This window comes from Rana temporaria, chromosome 3 (assembly GCF_905171775.1).
Source record: "Rana temporaria chromosome 3, aRanTem1.1, whole genome shotgun sequence".
Lineage (NCBI taxonomy): Eukaryota > Metazoa > Chordata > Amphibia > Anura > Ranidae > Rana > Rana temporaria.
In genome coordinates, this window is record NC_053491.1 from 300257947 (window position 1) to 300268469 (window position 10523).

At 46.9% G+C, this 10523-nt stretch overlaps 1 long non-coding RNA gene across 1 annotated transcript; it reads right to left on the bottom strand.

The window, feature by feature from the left end:
* Positions 1-543: 543 nt before the first annotated feature.
* LOC120932423 lies at positions 544-6022 on the bottom strand. Its single transcript, XR_005747985.1, has 2 exons — positions 5824-6022; positions 544-1391 (listed from the first exon to the last, which is right to left on the bottom strand). It is a non-coding gene; the product is annotated as an uncharacterized LOC120932423 (long non-coding RNA).
* Between the last annotated feature and the right edge of the window lie 4501 nt (positions 6023-10523).

A 10523-nucleotide genomic window follows, 5' to 3' on the forward strand; every position in this document is an offset into this window, starting at 1 on the left:
GGGAGGTGACCGATGCTGTGTCTCTATGTACAAGAGACACAGATCGGTCTCCTCTCTCCCTGACAGGACGTGGAGCTCTGTGTTTACACACAGAGCTCCACGTCCCTGCTGTCACCTGCCGTGTCACCGACAATCGCGTGTACCCGGCGGACATCGCGGCCGCCAGGTACACGCATCGGGTCTTCGGCGATGCGCCGGGACAGTTTTTACCCGCCGCGCGCCACTGGGTGGTAATGCACATAAAAGGCCGTGTTTAAACGGCCACTTGGCACTTGAGAGCCGCGCTGCGGACGTATTTTGTCTATAGTGCGGATCTCAAGTGGTTAATAAACTTCAGACTGCATACAGAATTGATGCAATTTGAAAATTATTAAATGTAAATATGATGAATATGATCTTTTTAATATGCAGAATGTCCTGTACTGTCCTGCACTGGTCATGGTTGTTAGGTTCGGTTCTGGTTCTGTTGCCTAGGCTGGACCTTGGACAGTTGGATATTTTAACCCCCACACCGGTCGGTCAATTTATAACACAGACACGATATATGCTGTATTAGAGATTGCAAATTGTCTATATTGTTCAGAGTATTTTATACAGATTCAGATGTTCCTCTTTTAACAAGTTTCAGTCTTACAGATTTCAGAGGATTTTAAGGAACAATTGTTAAACTTTAAAGACAGAAGAACACGTTACTTGCATACAGAATGCCTGCTCCGGAACTAGCCATCTAGCACATATTCTATTTATGAAAACCGCAAAACTTAAATGTTAGAATAAAAGCAAAAATCAAAAAGTACATATTGAAATGTCTCTACAGAGACCTGTTATATAAAATGGAATCCTAGATCTAAAATGGAGTAGATAATGTCAGACATATAATATTCCATTATTTCACATTCCTTACATCCCTCCTCTGATCCCAAAGAATGTTTACTTTCTTGGGATCACTCACTATACCAAATTTGGTTCGCCATCTAAATGGTATGAATCTTTTCCTTACTATGACTAATTTTGGGTCTTGGCCTTTTCCTATCTTATGTATCAACCTGGGGTGAAGTAGCAAACCACAAAAGCGGTCACCACAAACAGTATAAGTAATAGTCCACAATATTTCCCTTCTTGTATCGTTCTATTGTACACCTGATTGGCAGTTAAGTGCTGGTTTTCCCGGACCCTTGCTCTATGGAGGGAGCCATCAGGGTCTCTAGCTTTGCGTCCTCCTTGTTCTTGAGCCCTCGCTCCAAGAGGGGAGCCATCGGGGCTTCTGGGGTCTTTATCTTCAAGGGACCTTTTCCACCATATATGGACCTTGGTAAATGGGGCCTGTCTTTCTCCTCACGGCCAATTGCTTAACCAATACCTCATCTCAGGTATAAAGGGGTGAGTTGGATCTGTGGAAAGAGGAGAAAGGGTGACAGCAACTCCTTCTTGGGTATGTTGGATAGTACTCACCAGATGTTTCATCCAAGTCTCCTGTTGAGAAAACAAATCATTATCCTTTCCTACACTATTCTCAGCTGGAGGATGTCCCATGAGTATCTCAAAAGGGGAATACCCTCTAGAATTAGGAGTGACCCTTATCTGGTAAAGTACACCTGGAAGATAATGTTTCTATTCATTCGTTCCACAATTACCAAAAGATATTTTACATTTCCTTTCTGTTTTGGCATATGTGTAAAGTCTATTTGTAAGTCTGTAAGAGGTCCTAATGGAGGGGGCAAATCATGTGCAGGGATAGTATCCGCTGCTTGTTTGGTTACTTTGTCAGCAAGTGCATTGCCAAGTGCTTCCGTGGTCCTACTCGTAGTATGAGCTTTCACTTTAATCACTGCAATTGCTTTAGGCAGGTGTATGGCATCTAGTAATGTTTCAATAAGGGTTTGCAAACAGCTGACAGGCACGTATTAAAGCAGTAAGTTCAGCCTCTTGCGCAGATTTTGCGACTAAGGGTTTTGATTCATGAATAATGTCAGGAAGTTGGACAACTGCATAACCAGTACGGTAGGTTTTATCATCGGGACGTGTACAGCTACCGTCCACATATATGTCAATGCCCCCTTCTAGGGGTTTCTCCTTTAAATCAGCTCTTGGGGAGGTTGTTTGGGAAATTAGGTCTTCGCAATTATGCTCGGGCACTGGCTCTGATTCAGGCATTAGTTTTAATGAGGGAGTGCAGAAACCGTACTATAGGAGTAGTGGATGGACAAGTTTTCATCTCTAAATTTTGTGTGTTTAAGAGAATTATCTCGTACCCACTTAACCTTTGAGCTGTCATATGTTGCGTGTTCATGTTTTGCATCAGTTGTGTGACACTGTGAGTTGTGAAAAGGGTCATGGGTGATGCCAGAACAAGTTTCTCTGCCGCCTGTACTGCTAAGGCACAGGCGGCCAGTGCTTGAAGACAAGCGGGCATACCCTGAACCTGAACAGGTAGTTTTTTTGAAATATACGTTACAGGTCTTTGCTTACCACCATGCTCCTGAGTCAGAACAGCAGCCATGGTATTCCCCACAACGAGACAATACAGTGAAAAAGGCCTACTATGTTGTATCAGCCCCAAAGCGGGTGCATTACAAAGTGAACGCACCAGTGTGTCATAGGCAGTGACCATCTCATGGGTCCAGTTAATTTGTTTGGGGGCTGTGGCGAGTGTAGCCTTCCTAAGGACTGAGTCATGAAATGAACAGTCTGGAATCCATTGCCTACAGTACACTATTGAGCCTAGGAAAGACAGCAGTGAGCGCTTGTCGCTCGGTCTGCTCAGTGCCGATATGGCCTCTACTCTGGCAGGGGATACCAGCCTGGCACCTTCCGAGATGACCGCTCCCAAGTATTCCACCCGAGACGAGCACCACTGCACCTTCTTGAAAGACGCTAAGTGACCCTTGTCAGCGAGGTGGTCTAACAGATGCACAGAGTCATTACTACAGCCAGTTTCCGTCCCATTTCCTATTAGAAGATCGTCCACGTATTGGATCAGAACTGAACCATGTTCAGGCACCCAGTCAGTCAGGGATTGATTTAACACCATGCTGAAGGCGGCCGGACTGTCCACAAAACCCTGCAGTAACCTGGTCCATGTCAGTCGGTCGCGTTTCCATGAAAAACTAAAGAGGGGCTGACTAGCAGCATCAACGGGCACACTAAAAAATACATTGGCAAGGTCTATCACCGTATACCATTTATGTTCTGGTGTCAGAGGAGCAAAGATGGTGCTAATATCTGCAACAAGGGGAGGTAGAGGTGTAATGCATTTGTACAAGGGTCTTAAATCTTGTACCAAGCGCCATGTTCCGTTTGCCTTTCTTACGGGGTTAATGGGTGTGTTCCAAGGACTGATGACTGGAGTCAGTATGCCCTTTTGTAAAAATAATTCCATCTGTGGGTCTATACCATTCAACTTCTCCTCAGACAGGGGATATTGTTTCTGAAAAATGGGGAGACATCCCTGTCTGATTGTCGGCCGGTAGGGTGTGCAATTTAGGAAACCCACAGAATCTTTGGACTCTGCCCATATTTTATGCTGACCTATTGGTGGGGGTAGAGCCACAAAGAAAGATCTGATGTCCACCCGTTTCTGCACTGACACATCACAGTCTGGTGATTTAACTGACACGGTGCCATTGGGCTCAAAAATTATTTTGATCCGTAATTTGGACAGTAAGTCTCTACCAGCTAGAGAGACTGGGCAAGTAAGTAACAGAGCAAAACTGCATTTACATAGAAACTTGCCATCCTGGTTACATATTTCTAAGTCTGATGTTATGTCATGTGGTGTTGGTATCCCATTAATTCCCTGTGTCAACCGGAACGGAGGTGTCTTCCCCCTCTACAACAAGGTTTCAAGTAGGTAAAGCCTGCCAAATGCCAGAACAAGAGCAAAGAACTAAGGACGGGACTGAGATTGTGCCTGTTGGTTCCACTGTGGGTACTGGGCTATCTGTCTATTGTCATTCCAGTTAGGGTTTTGACCTCTATAAGCTCCCCTGTTTCCCTTTTTACCTCAATGACTTTGTCTCCCTTGTGGGCAGTTAGCCCTCCAGTGGCCAAAGCCACCACAATGGAAACATGCTTGATCATTTTGTGGGCCCTGGCGAGGGCATGGCACAGAGCGTGGAGGATACTGATTATCACTAGGATACTGATTCTGTTGTTGGTAGGGCATTTGTGCCGCCAACAGGGGTGTTTCCTCCAGCATGGGCTCTCCCGTTAAAGCTGGGAACAATCATCCTTTTGCCTCAAAAAGACCTGTTAAAGTCTATGGGACTCGAACATTTGAAATCTAAAGTGCTAATATTTCCTCCTCATCCCTCCTAAGTTTTTTCCTAAGATTACTCATTTCCCGGGCTTGCTCATCAAGAGTTTGTTTATGCTCACTCATTTGTTCACGTTTTAATCTTATTTCTCTATGCTGTTCTTGGATGCGTCTCGATTCTTCTATCTCCTCTAAGTCCCTTTGCAACTCCCCAAGCTCTCTTAGTGTATCCGCTATTGTCTGGGCTTCTCTTATTTTCCTGTCTTCTTCAAATGCCCTCTTATCTGCCTCCTCTTTGGCTCTACCTTCCCATTGCCACCTTTGCTGGTCAGTTGCAGAGCCATAGGCCATGATTGCAACTTGAGGATTTGAAAGAACGGGGTATAATTTTCTGCGAGGAGCTTCCTCTTTAACAAAAACATAGGATGGTGGAGTTGGCGCGGTTTTAACTGGGGGTGGGCGCCTGGTATAAGGTGGAGGAACCTCCCTAGGAAGGGCAGTACCTTGTTCCAACTCCGCATATTTCTTTTCATATTTTTCCACTAAAGGCCTCCACTTCTTACAACATTTTTTTTATATACTCCGTATCCCAATCTCCTGGTGGATATATGTTCTTTCCTATTCCACACATCTTATCTACCTCATACCCTATTCACAGGACCCACTGGACTGTATCCTGACATATGCAATTGATGGCTTCGTTTCATTATCAAATCCCAAAAAGGATCACAATATACAATTGGTATTTCATTCTTAACAAACTCTATAGGGGAGGGTTGCTTCAGCTCACCTTCTGAACACTCCCTCCCAAATTTATTACCCATGTCGGTACTCTGTATTTCAAGTCCTCCTTAAAATATTTGGGACACTGGTAAAGAAAAGGGACAGACAACTAAAGTTTGTCCTGTCCTTTGCACAATCTCCTTCACTTCGTCCGGGGACAGGCCTTCTCTAAGACCTTCCTGTGGGGTGAACGGTATCTGATTGTATATATATTTACTCGGTGCACTCTAGTGCAGGGGGACTGTTTTTTTTTTGGGACTAAACGGGTAAAATCTCCTGTTGCCTAGTTGGGTTGGACTTCTATGTCCTCCCGGCCATACAGAGATTAGGGATAACTTTGACCCGTCTGCCAAGAAAGTTAAACCTGTTTTGAACTCACTACAGGAGGTCTTTGGCACAGAGTATGACATGCAATCACTTGTCACAAAAACAACAACCATCAATCTTATATTATACAATACATTGTGTTCTATATCAATCAAAAGGTTGTAACAGATTAAATCACATCAATTTCAGACAATACAAAACAAGAAATTAGCTCTTTTGTACTTGGGGCTCCACTCTGTCCGTCCTTCTTCAGGGAGCAATCTGCTGCTACCCTGAAATATTCTTAGTTTATAGTCAGACACTCCGTCGGACTCTCCCTATCCTTTATAACCGCAACCTCTGCAATACGCACAACAGAATTTTAAAACTAAAAATTAAAATTATCCGAGGTTCTACTGAGCCAGGCAAAGAACACAAAAACACCCAAATGTAAAATTCGAGAATAAGTGTGGCCTTACCTGGTCAATCAGTACCTCGCTTCCTGGTACCAGTTCTGTTAGGTTCGGTTCTGGTTCTGTTGCCTAGGCTGGACCTTGGACAGTTGGATATTTTAACCCCCACACCGGTCGGCCAATTTATAACACAGACACGATATATGCTGTATTAGAGATTGCAAATTGTCTATATTGTTCAGAGTATTTTATACAGATTCAGATGTTCCTCTTTTTTTTTTTTTTCCATAAAAGATTTTTATTTAAGCAAAAACATACCATGAGATACGTAGCCAGATAATTATCACAAAACAGAAATTAAGAAGACAGCATAATACACAACACCACAAAAAGGCATCAATCAACGTGTTTAGACCATATATGAGGCACAGAGGGCTAAATAAGCGGAGAAGGGCGGACAATCTTCCCCTCCCCCACAACCCCCACGTCAAACGAAAGAGGGGGAGGTGATGTAAGGCCTCACTTTCGGTCAGTAATTAAAGTGTGTCGTATCATGGAGATGAAAGGAGCAAGTGTCTATGTAAAGAAAAAGAAAAGGACGGCAAGGAGGGGACGGGGGGGGAAGGAAAGGAGAGAAAGGAGAGAAGCGAAAAGGGGGCGACGAAAGCCAAGGCAAAAGTGTAGAAGGGAAAGAACAGGAATAAAGGGAGAAGGAGGAGTGGGTCCGCACCTGCCCCCCCCCCCATCATCTGGGGGGGGGGACACCCCTCATCACCGCCGACTCAGGAAACATATTGTCGGTAGCGGTCAGTGGTAACAAAGTGGTTCCAGCAGGCCCAAGTAAAGGAGAATTTCTGCACTCTATCCTGGGAGATGTGAATCAGCTCCTCCATTTCTTTTATCAGAGAGATAATTCTCTTATCGTTGGGACGTCCGTGGAGCGCCAATGACTGGGGATGCAAACCCTGGCAGCATTGACCATGTGCATGGCCAGGGACCTGAAATATTCTCTTTTGGGGATCGAGGAGTGATGCAAGAGGAATTGAGAGGGAGTGTAATCCAGGGTGTATGTAGTAACATGTGAGATGAGGTCGTGAACCTCCCTCCAGAAAGGCTGGAGGGCGCCACAATCCCACCACACATGGAGCATGGTCCCCACTCCCGCACCACATCTCCAGCAAGTGTCAGGGATATCAGGGGAGAATTTATGAAGGCGCGACGGGGTCCTATACCACTTGGTGATCACTTTGTAGCCGTTCTCTTGAACCGCCACGTTCGCAGAGCCTTTATGGGCAAATTCATAAATAGTGTGCCAGTCTTCCGTTGACAGTGAGGTTTGAAGGTCCTTATTCCACGCGAGCTGTGGCGGGGATGGCGTTTGCGACTGGCCTTCCATTAAGAGAGTATATAGAATAGAGATCAGGTGTCTTTGCGGCATTTTGCGGTAGCACAGAGACTCGAAGGGCGTAAGTTGTCGCGTCCAGAGTGATCGGTCTGCCACGGATGCGAGGAAGTGTTGAATCTGTCTGTAAGTCCAGAACGGGAAGGAAGATGTCTTAGAGCTAGCTTTCACGGCTTCAAATGACAAAGGCTTCCCAGCTGAAAAAAGTTGAAGGGCTAGTACGTCCTCAAAGGGCCATTCCTGGCTCAGAAAGTCTTTCGACATGCCAGGAGGAAAGTCTGTGTTCCCCCTCAGGGACGTCAGGGGGTTCGGTTGGGAAGACGGGGGCCCCAACGTTGAGGCTTTCTTAAAAACCAAAAGTGAGGGATAAATGAATGGGTGAGTCCGCACGGATTGGGGCCAATTCCTGGGTGGCAGCCAGGGGAGTAAGTGCAGGGGGCTTGGCGAGGAGCTCCTTCTCAACAGGCTCTCTCAGCCTGTTGAGAAGGGGTTCTAAAGTAAGAATATATATCAGAGGCGACAGAGGACACCCCTGTCGCGTCCCGTTGCTAATGGGAAAGACGTTCGACAGGTGGCCATTGACTTTAACCGCAGCCGAGGGGCTCGCGTACAGGGCCAGGATGTGCGACAAAAAACGGGGCCCCAGGCCCAAAGCTACTAGTACCTCCTGCATATAGTCCCAGGCCACTCTGTCGAACGCCTTTTCAGCATCGAGAGAAAGAAAAAATCCTTGGGTCTTTGAGGACGTGAGCCAGTGGTGCAAATTCAGAGTACGGATGGTGTTGTCCCTGGCTTCACGTCCAGGGACAAACCCCACCTGATCCAATGAGACAATCCCCGGGACTAATGGCGCAATCCTATTCGCAAGGATTTTCGCGTATATTTTAATGTCCACATTTAGGAGCGAGATCGGACGGTAGCTGGTCACCGCAGAAGGATCCTTGCCCTCCTTCGGGATCACCGTTATGTGAGCTGTCAGCATGCCGCCGGGTTTATTCTGGGGGTCGGACAAGGCGTTGAATAGGTTCAGGAGTCTGGAGGTAAGTACCTCCCCAAACGACTTGTAATACTGCAGAGAGAAGCCGTCTGGGCCCGGGGCCTTCCCGGCCTTCATTTGCTTTACAGCCATCTCCACCTCCGCAGCGGTAATGGGGCCTTCCAGGGCGAGCGATTTTTGAGGGGAAATTGGTTTGGGACTATAACGAGAAAGAAAGTCCTTGATCTGCGATCTCCTCAAGGACAACTTGGACTGGGAGCGAACTTGTGGGTGGAGATTATACAATTTAAAGTAAAAATCTTCGAATTCCTTGGCAATGTCTCCATTCTTAATTAGTCGGGTACCATCCCGACCCTGAATATGGTGTATCGTGGAAACAGGCTTAGAGTTTTGCACCGAGCGAGCCAAAAGGCGCCCACTTTTGTTGCCCTGTTCGTAAAATATCCTCTGCCCGAGAATATAACGTCTCTTAGTGCATTTGCCCAGTTCCTCCATAAGAGAGGTCCTGGCTCGTGTCAAGTCCTGTAGGGTAGCCAGGGCCCGGGATCTCTTGTGTGTTGCTTCAAGCGACCTGATTGTCGCTATAAGGGAATTTATGTATTTCTGGCATTGTTTCTTGGCTTTCGTAGCCAAGGCGATCAGTTCTCCCCGAATGACGCACTTGTGTGCCTCCCAAAGGGAGACCGGAGTAACCTCCGGGCCGGAGTTCTCCATGAAATACTGTTGGATACGCGTGCGGATTTGGTCAGTAACCGCTAGGTCTTTGAGTAAGGACGGGTTCAGACGCCAAGTCTTAGTTCTAGAGGACGTTTCGGGAAAAGCTAGGGTGACACAAATCGGGTGGTGATCCGATAAAAACATCGGTTCGATTGTGGAACTCTGAAGGTACGTTAGGTCTGATTGGGAAAGGAAAAAATAATCGATCCTAGAGTACTTTTGGTGGGGGGCCGAGAAAAAAGTATAATCCCTATCTGAGGGGGACAGCGTGCGCCAGACATCATGCAGGGACAGGGTCTGAAGGCAGAGATTGATTTGCCTCAGTGCTTTATAAGTCAAGGTGGAGGTGCCTGAGGAGGAGTCCAACAGGGGGTTCAGGGGGACATTGAAGTCTCCCCCTAGAAGCAGGAGCCCCGACTTAAAGGTAGCTAAGAGGTCACATGTATTTCTGAAAAAGGCCACCTGATGATCATTGGGACAGTAGACATTGGCCAGTGTGATAGGTTTAGATTCATAGGACCCTCTAAGGAAAACATACCTGCCCCCCGGGTCAATCAGAGAGTCCTCCAAAGTGAAGTTCGCATGCCTGGACACCAGGATAGAGACCCCCTTCGTTTTGGAGCCGGGATTGGTGGCGTGAAATGCGGTCCGATAGACATGGTTAGAAAGTTTGGGAATGGCGTCCGAACGGAAGTGAGTCTCCTGCAGAAAAAGGAAATGAGCTCCGTATTTGGAGAGCGAAGACAAAACCTGTGACCTCTTCTCTGGTAAGTTGAGGCCTTTAACGTTGAGAGATACACATTTCAGGGATAAGGGTGTCATAGCTAATGGTCAATGCTGCAGGGTCTGGTGTCAGAGGGGGGAGGGGTCGAGAATGCTAGGCTAGAGGATCGAGGAACAAGAAGGGAGGTAAACGGCGGGGGGACCCACCAGGAGGGCAGGCGCGGACCCAGTCGAAAGCACAGGAAGAAGGGAGATCAGGAAAAGATGGGAGATCAGGGAGGGGGAAGAAAAGGGCAGAAGGGGAGGGGAGTAGGGGGAGTAGAGGGGTGAGGGTACGGAAGAGAGGGGGGAGAAAAGGATCGGTACGGGGGAAGTGAAGAAAAGTCGAAAGCGGAGGGGATATGAACCAGAGGTGATATTAGGCCTGCTAAATCACCTATAAAGGGGAAAGGTCTGGGGGGTCAGCAATAATCCCAGTGGGACTGCTGTGTGGGAGCGAAAACAGGGACGGAAACCTCGAAGGGGGAGCGGTCCAGGGAAAGAGAAGAAGATGATTAGAAGGGTGTAGTGTAGTGGGGAACCCGTAAAGTGTGGAAAGATGGAGCGCAGGGCACCCCTATATAGTGTGCGGAATACACGGGCTGGGATGTGTGGCAGATGCTGAATAAAACAGGGGAACCTTCCGGGAGAGAGAGAGAGAACATTGTACATACAATACAGCAGTGCAGATAAATTAGCATGGTATCAGCATGGAAACAACAGGTATCACCACATAACAATAGCCCAGCGCCCATATGGTCGCAAAATGATTAAAGGCCAAGGAAAAAAGATTAACATATGAACATGTAGCATTCGACCACCCTGTGTGAGTAAAAAGGTTCAAAGTGAATGCCTGACGGGTCCTAAAACACAATTAAAACTAAAAGT